This window comes from Balaenoptera physalus (assembly GCF_965194825.1).
Source record: "Balaenoptera physalus genome assembly, chromosome: 13".
Taxonomy (NCBI): domain Eukaryota; kingdom Metazoa; phylum Chordata; class Mammalia; order Artiodactyla; family Balaenopteridae; genus Balaenoptera; species Balaenoptera physalus.
This window is the reverse complement of record NC_138892.1, coordinates 58,554,277-58,570,114: the sequence shown is the minus strand read 5'-3', so window position 1 is coordinate 58,570,114 and position 15,838 is coordinate 58,554,277. Positions and strand designations below refer to the sequence as shown.

The following is a 15,838-nucleotide window of genomic DNA, read 5'->3' as shown; positions in this document are numbered from 1 at the left end:
CGGAAGTGGCTGGAGTTTAATCCGAAGGCTGATGGCTCTGTTTGCTTGTGGGAGCGGCAGAGGTACCTGAAAACACCTGTGTGGACAGTTTATGCAGCTGGAAGGGACCTGTGGCAGATTTCTAGTAACCGCCCCACAGAAACCCTGATTCTCAGCTGAACACTGTTGAGAACTGTGAAGGTCTGAGATTTTATGCTATTTACAAGCTAGCAAATTAGCCCCTGTGATAGCTGCCGGGGAGCTGAGACTCCTGGATCAGAGATGAAGGGCAGTTTATTACAGCAATAGCAGTAGAAGAGTATCAGCCTCAGTTCCCATAGGGCTTCACAAGGATGGCCAGGTGATGATGTCAGGACACACAGTCAGTAGCATTTCAGGAGAGGAACCCCGAACTTGGGGAACCCAAATCTTTTATAATGGGAAGTACGCTTGCCCTTCACTCTAGAGGAAGGCACTATATACCTTCTATGGATGTTCACTGTATCCTGGAAATGATAATCTAAAATGGAGGACAGTCAGTGCTTCACTTGCAAGATGCGCAGAAATGGAATAGAACCATGGAGAATTGTCTGCCAGGAAACACATGGCCAGAGAAAACAAACAACACATTTCCCAGCCTCTCTTTTTTTTTTAAATGAGAAGTGTTGGATACAGAAGCCTATAGGTAAAACAGCCCTAATCTTTTTTTAAAAGATTTATTTATTTAATTTATTTATTTTAGGCTGCGTTGGGTCTTCATTGCTGCACGCAGGCTTTCTCTAGCTGTGGCGAGTGGGGGCTACTCTTCGTTGCAGTGTGCGGGCTTCTCATTGCGGTGGCTTCTCTTGTTGTGGAGAACGGGCTCTAGGGTGCGTGGGCTTCAATAGTTGGCACGCGGGCTCAGTAGTTGTGGCTTGTAGGCTCTGTAGTTGTGGTGCACGGGCTTAGTTGCTCTGCAGCATGTGGGATCTTCCTGGACCAGGGCTCGAACCTGTGTCCCCTGCATTGGCAGGTGGATTCTTAACCACTGCGCAATCAGGGAGGCCCCCAGCCTCTCTTGCAGCTAGGTGTAACCATCTAACTAAGTTGTGGTCTATTAAGTGTAAGCTTTTGTGTGGCAGCTTCTGGGGAATTGCAAAAAAAAAAAAAAAAGGGCTGGCATATGCCCTGCGCTTCTGATGGCTGGAATGTGGATATGATGTTGGAGTGTGAGCAGCCATGTTAGGCCAGGAGTGGCATGTAAGGACTAAGGATGCCAGAGTAGCAGATGCAAGGGGCCTAGGTCTCTGATTATCTTTGGACTTCTTTACATGAGAGAAAAAGAAACTTCCATCTTAACTTTTTTTTTTTTTTTTTGTATATGCAACTAAACTTGATTCTAACTGATACAGGGCTAGCACAGAGGAAGACCAATGGAGGATTAGACTTGTCAGCAGAGAGAAGGGTTAGGGCACTTCTCCCCCTTCCTTCTGCCTCAGCCTCATCAGGGACAGGGGGAGGGGATGCGGAGTCACCTCTGGCTTGTTCACCACCCACCGGTGATGCCCCATTCACAAGGGGGCCCAGGCTGGCCACGCGACCCAGCAGCATCCTTTCGAAGGCAGCAAGCGACAAGCTGGCTCCATTCACAAACCCTGTCCTCCTTTGAAAACCAATCATCGTGCGAAGCGTGACTGGGTGGTGGCCAGCGCTGGCCCATCTGTCATGCCCTTTCAGAGAGCCAGGCATCAGCAGCCGGCCTGGGCCGATCCAGCCCCTCTCCCTTTGTACCCCAGGGACACGCACTGTAACGAGATCACAGTGCCTACTGAATTATTCAGAGCCGCCCTGAGTGTCAGTGTTATTATAAACATGCAGATTTCTCCGGGCTCCAAACTTCCAAATCTCCAGCAGCCGGCTCCCTCCAGGATTTTTCATCGGCTGCTTTGTGCCTGTGATTTCAGATTCCCTAGGCCTTGATGGCCTAATCCGCCTTTGACTAGCTCCTACCTGCCGCCAGGCATGAAGGCCTCGGTGTCCTTTACGCACTACTTCAGGCCCCATTCTTTGCTCAACAGCCAGTCCTCACTGGCACCCCAGCAGCCTGCCTCTTCCCTGTCTCCTCCCGGCTTCACCGCCCAGGTTGGTGACATCAGACTCTCCCAAGTGCCTGCCTGATGGGGACACGTTACTAACAGCATCCTCCGCTTCCGCGGGTCTCCGTCTCATCTGTGTCCTTGTGAGGCTTTAAGCCTCTGGGTCTCCCCTCCCATCCCCATGTTCTAACTCCAACACAATCTTCCCCTTCCCCACAAGTCCCAGATTCCCGGTTCTCTCTGGAGTTGGTCTGGAGAATACCCCCCAGCTGGTAATGAGGCAGAGATGGTAATGCACATTTAAGAGTAATGAAATGCAGTGATATTTCAGGCCTGACAGACCTATTTCTGGCAGCCTTAGAATTAAAGTGTGAGGCTTTGTACTGCAGCTGCTACTAGGAGCCTTCAGAGTTTTTCTAAAGATGTGAATAAAGCTTGCAGGGTTTCAGCTCAGATCTCTGTGGCTATTTATCCTGCTGATGCTTTCATTGTACCTTTTTATTTGAAATTTTAGAGCTTTTAGATGAAGGAAACGCAGCAGCAAGTGCAAAGCATACAAAATATCCTGGTGGGGGAGAACGTCCCGGTTTTTCTCTCAATTGTCCGTGACAGCTCTGGGGAGGAAGAGGGCTCACAGGGCTTTCCCGGCGTGGCCTCCATTTCCCCTTGGAGTGGGCTCCACCTGGATCCTTGCTCTGCCACACCAGGGAGCGGGGCCTCGTGAGAAAGCTCTAGGAGGGAGTCCATGCCACCAAGATTGATGGGGCCGGTGCGGCCAGCCCTCCCTCACTGCCTCACTGCTGTGTGAGCTGAGCCTATGCCATTCGTGGTTGGGGCATGTGGCAGAAGGGAGTAGATCCACTCCGGGCCAACAGTGAGACCTCACTCTGCAGACTCCAGACAGGAAAGGCGGCCTGCTGACCCCTGCCTCGGCACGCAGCTCCATCCTGCCAGGCCACCAGGAAGGCTGGAACCATTCACGAGGAGAGGCTACAGAGGGCAGTGGTGCCAATTATGGGCTCTGCCGTCAGACCAACCTGGGGGTGAACCCGGGCTCTGCTCACCAACTGCAGTGCCGGGGGCAAGCCACCGACCCTTCTGGACCTCAGTTTCCCCACCTGTAAAGTGGGGATAGTGATGCATCTATCATTCAGGTCCTTGTGATGTATTAAGGTACCTGGCGCATCTCAAGTCACAGTATCTGTTACTAGTACGAAAGTTACCTCAGTAGTCAGGATAGCTAGGTTTCCTTCCTAACTGCCACTCGTGGGTCAAGTCCCTTCCCCACCCTGGGGCAGTGGAAAGAGAAGGGGCTCTGGAGTCAGATAGAACCAGGTTCCAACCTGGCTCCTTCATCTTCTGGCTTTGTGAGTTGGGCAGGTTGCTTGACATCTCTGAGCTCCAGTTTCTTCATCTGTCAAAGCAGTGATAATGAGTACTCACCTCAGAGGGTTGAGGTGGGGGTTAAATGAGATCATCTTCGTAAAGAGCCCACCCAGTGCCTGCCATGTAGTAGGTGTTGTATAAATAATGGCCCCCTTCCCTCTTCCCTTCTCCTCCCTCTGCTTCTGTTCAAAGGGGAGAAGTTTTAGATCCAGAATTTCAGAAATTCTATAGGACAAATGACCCAGAATCCTCAACTGGTAGATGATGAGAGAGAGAAAGAGGGAGAACCAAATGGAATGTGTGGACCTTATTTGGATCCTGATTCAGACAAACCGACTGGGAAGAAAAAGAGACCATGAGGGAAATTTTGCTATTGGTTGGATATTCAATAATGTTAAGTAATTATTGCTAATTTTTTAGGTGTGATAGTGGTATTGTAGTTACTCTTAAAAAGAGTCTTTATCTTTTAGGGTATATACTGAAGAAATTACAGATGAAATAATATGGTAGTTGGGATTTGCTTTAAAATAATTGAGTGGACTGAAGGCGGGGCTGGGGCGTAGATGAGGCAAAATTGGCAATCCGCCATGTGTGGATAACAGTTAAAGCTGGGTGACGGGACTTCCCTGGCGGTCCAGTGGTTAAGACTTTGCGCTTCCAATGCACGGGGTGCGGGTTTGATCCCTGGTTGGGGAACTAAGATCCCACATGCCATGCAGCGCGGCCAAAAAAAAAAAAAAAAAAGCTGAGTGATGGCATATGGGGGGGTTGGTAAACTATTTTCTCTGCTCTTGTATAAAAAAGGCAGTGATCCTTTCTAGATGGGAAGTGTCTCTTCCTGTACATCCTTCCAGCTCTTCCCTTGCTTCAAGTCCACCTTATTGCGCGCCTGGACTATTATGACAGCCTCCTCCTAGAGTCTCCCAGCCTTTGGTCTCTCTCCCTTCCAATCTCCTTCCCATTTTGCTGCCGAAGTTATCCTCCCAGAACACATATCAGATCATGTTACTTACCTGCTTAAAAATCTTTCGATAACTCCCTACTACCAATAACCTACAGGAGTATAAAACCCTTATTATGATACACAAAGCCCTTCCCAGTCTAAACTCAGCCTTTCTGCCCAGTCCCAATCCCAGCCTGATCTTCACCCCTCATGAAGCCAGGCTTTGGTCACACTGGCCAGGCACTTTCAGACCTCTGTGTCTTCTCCTGTGCAGCTCTCTGTTTGGCAGGCCCTCCCACCTCCCCCCTAACTTCATCTATTAAAGGCTAAATTATTTTTCAAAGCTCGGTTTGAGTGTCATTCTTCCTTCATGCTTTCTGGAAGTCTTTGCACTGTTCACCAAATATCTGTCTCTCTGCCTTCTGGCATATGGCGGGCTCTCACTTCCTTGGCTCTCTGAGGTTGGATGGGGCCATGTGACCAGTTTTAGCCAATGGGTTGTAAGTGGAAGTCACACATTTCACTTCTGAGCCAAGAATTCAATTGCTAATTCAAAATCCTCCCAAGCTCTCTTTCCCTCTGGCTCAGCAATATCCAGATATCTGCTGCTCTGTCAGGCTGGGTTCTGGCGTGAGTGTGGCGCTATGGAGCAGAACCTCCTGTCCACCGTGAGGGCTAAATACGTGTGGGAGAGATAAATCGGAGGGGGTGTTTGTTTCTTCAGCATAACCTAGTCTATTCTGACTGATAATTCTTCCCTCTGTGATGTAGAATCAACTGTGCTGTTCTCTGTATGTTTGCACTATAGTCCTGTGTGTGTAATGTGTCTAGATGATACAGCCCTTCAGGTCAGGAATTCTGTTTTGCGCTGCTTGTATTCTGGCCCCCAGCACTTAGCATGGTGACCTGCAGAGCGGAGGTGTGAACCGAACGTCCAGCAGTGCAGAGCTGTGGTTGGTGCAGCTTGTGGGGTGGGTCGTGCAGGGGTTAAGATGTGCCATCCTTACGAGGGGCCCCCACACTCATTCGTCATGAGAGTCGTGATGGTTTGGAGATGGAGCTGGGATGTAGCTTGATGTTCTCAGTGGATGCTGTGCCCAGCCCCAGGGAATGGGTCATGACCCGTCTAAGCCAATCATAATCATCGCCTTCCCTTGTGCTTATGAGTAGTTTACACATGGGCAATTACATGGTCCAGTTCTAGACAATGAGATGTAAGGGAAAGTCTTGTTCTCTCCTTGAAAAACAGAAAGAGATGAGAAACACAACCAGTCTGTTTGGAGTTTGGATTTCACTGAAAGCAGAATCTGAGAAAGGATTCAAATGCTAATGGTTTCTGTGAGAGGGGATCCCAGGGAGCAGAGGAGAGGGAGAAGAGAGGGTAGAGTAGAGAGAATGAAACAGGAAAGGAAAACAAGCCAATAAAGGGTGTACTTTTGAGCTTGTTGCACTGGGGCTTAGTCCTGCTTGGGACCCTCTGAGGGACATCAGAATTGTCCCTCCATATGGCGGGAGGCTGGGGCATTTACCCAACGATGTTCATTGGCTGCTGGTCACCCCTCCTTTTCCTGGAACTGGATGTTCACTGGTAACTTCCTGGTGACCAGAATCCAGTGGGCATCTTGCTCTTCAGTTGCTTCTTTGCTGTGTTTGTCCCCCACTTCCTGCTCCTGAGCTCTCTTCTGCCCTGGTTTCTAGGCCCAGTCTTCCTCCAGTGCTTCTCTGCAGCCTCTCTGGCCACCTCTTGGTTTCCTTCCCAGGCTCCTTTCCCTTTTTCCACTCTGTAGACATCTCCTAGATTCTATTCTGGTCTTCCCCACTTCTTCTACCTACTCTCACTGGGCAAACTGATTCATGAAATGGTTTCACCTGTTACTGTTGTGATGCCAGCTCCCAAATCTACACCCCCAGCTCTCTCTCCTGAGTTCCGCAGGCATACATCTATTCAGCCAACCAACAAATATTTATCGAGCAGTTTTTTTCTTTTTTTTTCCTTTGGCCACGCCGGGCGGCTTGTGGGATCTTAGTTCCCCGACCAGGGATCGAACCTGGGCCCCTGGCAGTGAGAGCACCGAGTCCTAACCACTGGACCGCCAGGGAGTTTCCTTTATCCAGCAGTTTGAATCTGCCAGGAGTTGGGGTAAAGCAGTAGACAGGAACTCACCTTCTAGGAGGGCTAGACAATATGGAGCAGTAGACAAAATCCAAATAAACCAGATGATTTTAGCTAATGGTAAGTGCTATGCAGACAATAATACAGGTCCATGTGATCGAGCGTGTGCGTGTGTGTGCGCATTATTTCAGACTGACTGCTTTGAGGAGGTGGCATTTGAGCAGGGATCCTGTTGTTTGTGGTTGTGCAAGTGCAAAGGTCAGAGAGAACTTGCCAGTGTATCTGAGGACGGATAGGAAGGCCGGAATGGCTGGAGTGACGTCAGCACAAGGCAGTGTGGTGAGAGATAAGGTCAGGAAAATAGCAGGGCCGGGCCAAGCAGGGCCGGGTGAGCAAAGTTTTAACAAGATCCCCAGGTGATGGTTACATGTGCTTTTGCACACATTCGAGAGCAACTGGGGGAGATGGAGAAGGGAAGAGATGGGAAGAGAAACTTCATTTAAGTTATTCTCCCAGGGAATTCCTTGGTTGGTCCAGTGGTTAGGACTCGGTGCTTTCACTGCTGGATCCCTGGTCGGGGAACTAAGATCTCTGCCAGCCTCGTGATTCGGCCAAAAAAAAAAAAGAAAAGAAAAGAAAAAAAATTATTCTTCAAAAGTATCTTGGGAAGTGTAGAACACAGAGAAGTATAAAATACTACCACACCCTCCTATGAGCCCATAGACAGCTTCAACACCATTAACTTAATTTAACAAAGGAAACTGAAAGTAGCAGCCAGGAATGTAGGAGGAAAATCAGGGAAGTACTATGTCCATGAAGCCTGTCAAAGCGAGAAGTCATTGGTGGCAAATAAAGGCAACATGGTCTTGTAGGTTTATTTTAATTTTAATCTTTTTACTCAAGTATAGCTGATTTTCTTTTTTAAAAAAATTATTTATTTATTTATTTGGCTGCATTGGGTCTTCCTTGCTGCGCGCAGGCTTTCTCTAGTTGCGGCGAGCAGGGGCTACTCTTCGTTGCGGTGTGCGGGCTTCTCATTGCGGTGGCTTCTCTTGTTGCGGAGCACGGGCTCTAGGTGCACGGGCTTCAGTAGTTGTGGCACGTGGGCTTCAGTAGTTGTGGCTCACGGGCTCTAGAGCGCAGGCTCAGTAGTTGTGGCGCACGGGGCTTAGTTGCTCCGCGGCACGTGGGATCTTCCCAGACCAGGGCTCGAACCCATGTCCCCTGCATTGGCAGGCGGATTCTTAACCACTGCTCCACCAGGGAAGTCCATAGCTGATTTTCAGTATTGTGTTAGTTTCAGGTGTGCACCATAGTGATGCAGTATTTTTGCAGATTATACTCCATTTTTGGTTATTACAAGATAATGCGTATAATTCCCTGTGCTATACGGTATATCCTTGTTGCTAATCTATTTTATATATAATAGTTTGTATCTGTTAATCCCATACTCCTAATTTATACCCCTTCCTCCATCTCTGCTTTGTAACCGTAAGTTTGTTTCTATGCCTGTGAGTCTATTTCTGTTTTGCATATACATTCATTTGTATTATTTTTTAGATTCCACATACAAGTGATATCCTACAGTTTTGTCTTTCTCTGTCTGACATTTCACTAAGCATAATATTCTCTAAGTCCATCCCTGTTGCTGCAAATGGCAATATTTGGTTCTTTTTATGGCTGAGTAATACTCCATTTATATAAATATACCACATCTTCTTAATCCAGTTGCCTGTTGATGGGCATTTGGGTTGCTTCCATGTCTTGGCTATTGTAAATAGTGCTGCTATGAACATTGGGATACATGTATCTTTTCGAATTAGAGTTTTCATTTTTGTCCGGATATATGCCCAGGAGTGGAACTGCTGAGTCATGTGATAGTTCTATTTTTAGGGAACCTCCTTACTGTTTTCCATAGTGGCTACACCAACTTACACTCCCACCAACCGTGTAGGAGGGTTCCCTTTTCTCCACATCCTCACCAACATTTGAGAAGCCTTTCTAAATTTCTCAAGGCAGACTTAGGTGCACCTTCTTTTATTCCCCTGGTTAATGTTACAGTCCTAACCTCATTTTGGTAACACCATTTAGGTGTCTGCTACCCTCTACATTTGGCTATAAAATCCTTGTTGGTTGCCTACCCAGCAGCCATTCCCTCCCTACTGCCACAGTACATGGTTCCCCTTAGAGGATTTCACCCATTCCCAGCCCTGGGATTTGGGTGGGATGGACTCTTATCCCCAATTATCCCTTAGCTACTCAGCACACAGGCCACAGGGGCTGGTTCAGGGGTGGGTACTTGACCCATTTCAAGGGAATGAGAGAATATGAGCCTCAGGACTTGTAAAGCAGATGCTAGAATGAGGATATGAGTCAGGAATTGCTGTGGCCACTTTATGACTGTATGAACCGGAGCTGATGGAAGGCCTGAAGCTGTATGAAACATGGTGATGAAACCACCATGAAAAGCTGAGTGGGAGAGGGGGAACAGAGCCCTTGGTGACACTGTATGAACTCTTGCATCAAGCCTTGCTCAGAGCCAGCTCTTCCTCTGGACTTTAGAGTAATATGATCCAATAAATTTTCTTTATTGTTTAAGCCAGTTGAGTTGGATTTTTGTTTATTTCAACCTAAAAAGTCCTAACTAGTACAGAAATTAGTACCATGAGCCAGGGGTTTCAAGAGGCAGCTCCCCCCTTAAATGATTCAACCCTAAAATTATTCAACCCAAGGAGGTAAGATGAAGGGCAGTAATAACCCCTATATCTTGGGTTAAGAAACTGGCAGTCTGATACAGCTAGTTATACAGTTTCCTGTTGTATCTTGGGATGCAGCTCATGTGCCTACTGTGGTTATAGCAGCACATTACTTAGTAGAGAAATTTAGAGTGTTGGATAGGGTTAGCTCCTTCTTGTTGCTATTGGTAAGGTACTATAAAAAGGTAAACTTATGTTCAAACTAGCCTACCCAAAAACAGAAAAGGAAGAAAATAGAGCTTTGCTAAGAGAAGCTCTTTCTGCCTATGGTCAAAAATGGCTAAGATTCTGGAAACTGGAAGGACTGTAAAGCCCCAAAAACTTTGCCCCAGGTATATGAGTATAAGCAGAAGCAGAGATGGGGGAATATATCATATGAGATAAGACTGGGACAGGGACTTCCCTGGTGGTCCAGTGGGTAAGACTTCACGCTCCCAATGCAGGGAACCCGGGTTCAATCCCTGGTTGGGGAACTAGATCCCGCATGCATGCCGCAACTTAAGAGTCTGCGTGCAGCAGTTAAAAAAAAAGATTCCTGCATGCCGCAACTAAGACCCGGCGCAGCCTAAATAAATAAATAAATAAATAAATAAATAAATAAATAAATAAATAAATAAATATTAAATTAAAAAAAAGACTGGGACACACATGATGTCTGATTCCTAGCTCTTTACTAAGTACCTCCTGGTTTTCATTCCAAGACAAAGGGAACCATCAATTCCATTAGATATGTAAGTGGGATATAGCCTACAGGCAAGGACCAGACTTGGGGTGCCTCTCCAGTTGTCCTAAGGTATAGCTCAAGATTAAATATAAGGCTGAACTATTTACCATAGCCAGGTCATGGAAGCAACCTAAATGCCCCTCAACAGACGAATGGATAAAGAAGATGTGGTACATATATACAATGGAATATTACTCAGCCATAAAAAGGAACGAAATTGAGTCATTTGTTGAGACGTGGATGGATCTAGAGACTGTCATACAGAGTGAAGTAAGTCAGAAAGAGAAAAACAAATATCATATATTAATGCATGTATGTGGAACCTAGAAAAATGGTACAGATGAGCCAGTTTGCAGGGCAGAAGTTGAGACACAGATGTAGAGAATGGACATATGGACACCAAGGGGGGAAAACTGCGGTGAGGTGGGGATGGTGGTGTGCTGAATTGGGCGATTGGGATTGACATGTATACACTGATGTGTACAAAATTGATGCCTAATAAGAACCTGCAGTATAAAAAAACAAACAAAACAACTAATACTAAACTTTCATTGGGTTATTTGTATGGAAATATGTTAATATAAATGTTTCAGACATTAAAAAAAAATAAAATAAAATAAATAAATAAATAAATATAAGGCTGAGTATCTGGGAGAGCACTAAGGCCTGTTACTTAGAGAAAGAAATACCCACACCAGACTCCAGACCCAAAGACTAGTCTCAGCAAGATTTCTGGTTTTATATACTAGCTCACAGAATCCACCAGAAGCAAACAGACTGGAAGCCTATCAAGGGAGTTATGGTGCCAAAGAAACTCTAAGCCCAGATGCCAATGGCCAGAGACTTTTCAACTCCTAACAAATTTCTTAGGTTTCCAAACCCAGTGAATCAACCTTCATAGGGATAAAACATTAAAGCAGTATTTCTTACACTTTTATGTATATAAGAAGCTTATTAAAAATATCAATTCTTGGGAATTCCCTGGTGGTCCAGTGGTTAGAACTCCATGATTCCATTGCAGGGGACCCAGGTTCGATCCCTGGGATCCCTGGTCAGGGAACTAAGTTCTCACAAGCCGTGAGGTGTGGTCAAGAAAGAAAAGAAAGTATCAATTCTTGGGCTTCATTCCTAAAGAATATGATTCCTTCTGTCTGGGAGTGAGCTCTGGCATCTGCATTATTAATAAACGTCCCTGACGGTTCACATGCAGGTGACTGGGAACCCGCACTTTGGGAAGCATTGCATTTAGGGAAATTATTAAATTCCTTACGGACAGCAGGACTTCTTTTGTCCTTGTAGCATCTAGCACTGTGTAGGGCACAGAATGGGAGCTTGGCAGGGCCTTGCCCACTAAACCTGAAAAGCATGGGTATCCAGAGCCAAGGTTGATGTGGGAAGTGTGCAGACTGTGATTCCAGAGACTGATCTGCCCTGAGTCCCCGCTCCCCGGCTCCTTGATTCTGCTTGTTCCTCCTGCTTTGCACCTATTGGGGTGGCCTTATCCAGACACTGAGCTGGCAGTGAATATGTCTGGGATCCTCTGTCAGTGCCCCTTGTACAGGCAGAGAGTTCTGGATACATCTGTGGGCGTGAGGAATGTGCCAAATGTCGGAGAGTGTTTACTAGGCTTCTCCATGTTTATTTTCTTCCTTCTACTGCACCTCAGACAGGGAGTGTTCTTAGAGCCTGAGTGAAGCAGCTACACTTTTCTAGTACCTTAGGTGACTCATGTGTCTCAACTCCACACGCCCTCCATCGAAGGCCTTGGAATTGTCAAGGTCAGGATATTTAAAGCCACATTCTTGGGAGTGCCCTGGACACTGCCAGCTCAGCTCAGGAAGAGGGAAGTGCTCAGAGGACAGCTGTCAGAGTTAGTGCCCACTGTTTATAGCAAGTCTGAAGCACATACCAGTCATGAGTATGGCCGTATGGTTCTGATTGGTCATGGCCAAGTGATCATAGATTTCTCTTTATTCATTCTCCTAAATATTTAATTCAGCACCTACTATATGCCAGACACCAGGGAGGATACAAAGCTATGTAGGCACAACCCCACCCCAAATGAGCTCACAGACTAAGAAGTGACATAGTGGCCCTGCAGAGAGACTCATGAACAATAATCATACTCACAGGCAGGGTATTATAAGCTCACTAAGGAAGGGCATACAATTTGGAAAGATGGAGATGATGGTGGGGTGTAGTGAAATCTTCTGGGAGCAGGCTCCTGGCTGAATATATAAACTTAAGTATAAGTAACCCAGGTCAACTTCAGCTTCTGGCCAAGATGGACTAATGGGTGGGATTTACCCTCCCACCTGAGGCAATGAAAAAGTTGTACAAAATATATGAAACAATGGTTATGGACATCAGACAGCACAGTGATCCTTGAGAGAGGGAGAAAAAATGAAATGAGCCCTGTGAGCGCTTCAGCCTAGTTCCTTGAGAGAGTTTCCAGGATGCAGCACAAAGAAGAGGAACACAGGTGGAGTCCAATAGTCTTTCTGAGTTGGGGAGATGGACCAGGGAGTCCAGGGAGGCCAAGGCAGCTAGAGTTTTCAGGGCAGAGTACCAGAGAGTGAGATGTGGAGAGAGGAAGGAGGATAGAGAAGAGACAGAGACAGAGATAGAGACAGAGATATCCAGAAATCTGCAGAGGGTTCCTTCAAGTTTTCAGCTGAGCACTGGTCAGAGCATGTGTATGAGGAAACTACCTGAGTCTAGAGAAGCAACCAAATAAAAGCAGCAGAGGAAACAATCCCTGGAGGTCACACAAGACAAATAATAGTTTTTGTTCCCACTAGCCAGAATGGCAAACCTCATACATCACAAGGCATCAGATAGAGTGCTCAGAAGGGGATCACCTCAGTAGTGGGGAAAAATTAGCTCTAGACTAATGGATATTCTGGTCCCAACTAACAAAACTTAAAAGCAAACCTCAAAAGGATTAAACTATTTCCAAGTAACTTAACTGTGTCGCAGAACAAAGCTCAAGAATATTTATAGGAATACAAAAATATCCAACACCTAGCAAGGTAAAATTCACAATGTCTGCCATTCAGTTCAAAATCACCAGACATGCAAATAATTAGGAAAATATGACCCATAACAAGGAAAATAAATCAATCAATGAAAGCAGACCCAGAAATGACACAGATGTTAGAACAAAGATATTAGTAGACAAAGACATTAAAACAGTTATTATATGCTCAAGAAAGTAAAAGAAATATTAAGCATGTTAAGTAAAGGCATGGAAGATATAAGAAAGATCCAAGTCAATCTTCTAGAAATGAAAATTATAATGTGAAATTAAAAATACCCTGATGGGATTAACATCAGATTACACACTGAGGAAGAAAACACTAGTGACCTTGAAGATATAATTATAGAGACTATTCAAAATGAAACACAGAGAAAATAGACTGAGGAAAGAAAAAAAGAACAGGGTATCAGTGGATCTGTGAGAAAACTTCTGGGGGTCTAATATATGTGTAATTGGAGTTCCAGGAAAAGGGGGAGGGCAGAAAATATATTTGAAGAAATAATGGCCAAATATATTCCAAATGTGATGAAAACTATAAACCCACATTTCCAAAAAGCTCAATGAAACCCTAGCACAAGAAACTGAACTTCAACAAGGGACATCATAATGAAATTGCTTAAAGTCAGTGCTAAATAGAACATCTTAAGAGCCGGTGGTGGCGGGGGAGGGAGAGACATTTTATGACAAAGGAACAAAGATAAAAAATTTCAGCAGACTTTTTTTTTTTAAATAAATTTATTTTATTTATTTATTTTTGGCTGTGTTGGGTCTTCGTTGCTGCACGCGGGCTTTCTCTAGTTGCAGTAGCAGGGGCTACTCTTCGTTGCGGTGCGCGGGCTTCTCATTGCAGTGGCTTCTCTTGTTGCGGAGCATGGGCTCTAGGCACGCGGGCTTCAGTAGTTGTGGCACGGGGGCTCTAGAGCGCAGGGGCAGTAGTTGTGGCGCACGGGCTTAGTTCCTCCGTGGCATGTGGGATCTTCCCGGACCAGGGCTTGAACCCATGTCCCCTGCATTGGCAGGTGGATTCTTAACCACTGTGCCACCAGGGAATCCCCAGACTTCTTTTTAAAAACAATGAAAGCCAGAAGTCAATGGAGCAACATAGTTAAAGTACTGAAAGAAGAAACTGTCACCCTTGAATTCTATACCCAACAAAAAATACCTTTCAAAAATTATGGTGAAATGAAAACTTTTTCAGACAAAATGTGAAAAAATTCATCATCAGCAGACCTGCACTATGAGAAATGTTGACATAAGTCCTTCAAGCAGAAGGAAAATTATACTGTTGGGTTGGCCAAAAAGTTCATTCGGGTTTTTCCGGAAAAACCCGAATGAACTTTTTGGTCAACGCAATATATAGAAGTCTGGATCTACACAAGACAGTTAAGAGCAGTAGAAATGAGATGTTCCGACTAATAAATGAAGAGGGAATGATATAACTAGAATATCACAATTTTAAAATTATTTATTTATTTTTGGCTGCATTAGGTCTTAGTTGCGGTGGGTGGGCTCTTCGTTGTGGCATGTGGGATCCAGAGCGGGTGGGCTCTGTAGTTGCGGCACTCAGGCTCTCTAGTTGTGGCTCAAGGGTTTAGTTGCCCCGTGGCATGTGGGATCTTAGTTCCCTGACCAGGGATTGAACCCCCGTCTCCTGCATTGGAAGGTGGTTTCTTAACCACAGGACCACCAGGGAAGTCCCAAGAACATCACAGTTTTGAAACCCCTACTGAATTAATGGATCTAGGCAATGAAGAACAATGGCTGACACTATGACAAAGAGAGGCAACCAGGTATTATACACATTGATAGAGGCACGCTTCACCACCTATGTGCTGTCAAAAAACAAAAACAGAAAGAGATAATAATAAACCTGAATCTGGCCTCGAGATCTAACTATCAATTTACAGGGTATCTAAGGGGAAGAGAAACACGTTAAATGACGCCACTGTGTTTAATTAAAAAAAAAAGTCTAGGCTTGGGAAATTCGTAGGATAAACAATCAGATTGTTTTCATCAAAAAAAAAAAAATGAAAGAGAGAGAGAGAGAGAGAACGAGAGATTGACATTTACGCGGATGGGGAACTACAAACTACAAGAGACTTAAGAGCCATGTCAATCAATCACAATGTGTGGATCTTTAGATTCCTAATTCAAACTAACTATAAAGGGACAAAAAAAAAAAAAGATAAGACACTTAGGGAAATGCGAACACTGACAGATATATTAAGGAATTATTGGGGGGAAAAAAAAGTTATCCAGGCCAAAGAGAGGAGGAAGATCCCTCCAGCGGGTGGGGACAGCACTGGCAAAGGCACGCCCTCTTAGGGAGAGGGGCAGAGTTGACAGTTACAGGAGAAAAGACTCCTGCTGCATACGCCTCGCGTCCTCTGACCTTTCCCCCCAGCTAGGGCTGGCTGGGGTGCTCTGGTTTCTGAAAAAGGAAAATGCAGAATATTGACATGGAGGCTATTTCTGTTGACTTCTTCTGGCCTCCCTGGGTGTAGGGACCACCTCGGGGGAAAGAAATCTTGCTGAGGGCTTTCAAGGCCACCCTTAGCAACAGGGGACAAGCACTCAGCAGCCTGGGGGAGACAGAGGCTCTGAGCACTTCAGCCTCCTCCCACCTTCTCAGCTCTGCCTGGGGGTAGAAGACCAGGAGGGAGGAGAGAACTGGCATGAAGAAGAGGAAAGAAAAGAGGGAAGGAGAGACAGAAGAAAAGAGGAGAAGAGGGAAGAGAACAAGGAGAGAGAGCTCAGCGTGCACTCAGCTGCCCCCAAGTACCAACTGACTTCAGCCTCTAGACATCAGGTAGAACCCTCCC

General features: G+C 45.8%; 1 protein-coding gene across 2 annotated transcripts in view; it reads left to right on the top strand.

Moving 5' to 3' along the window:
• ATP23 (ATP23 metallopeptidase and ATP synthase assembly factor homolog) overlaps positions 1 to 15,838 on the top strand; it is an 87,105-nt gene that overhangs the window by 12,097 nt on the left and 59,170 nt on the right. The gene's annotated exons all lie outside the window — the stretch shown is intronic.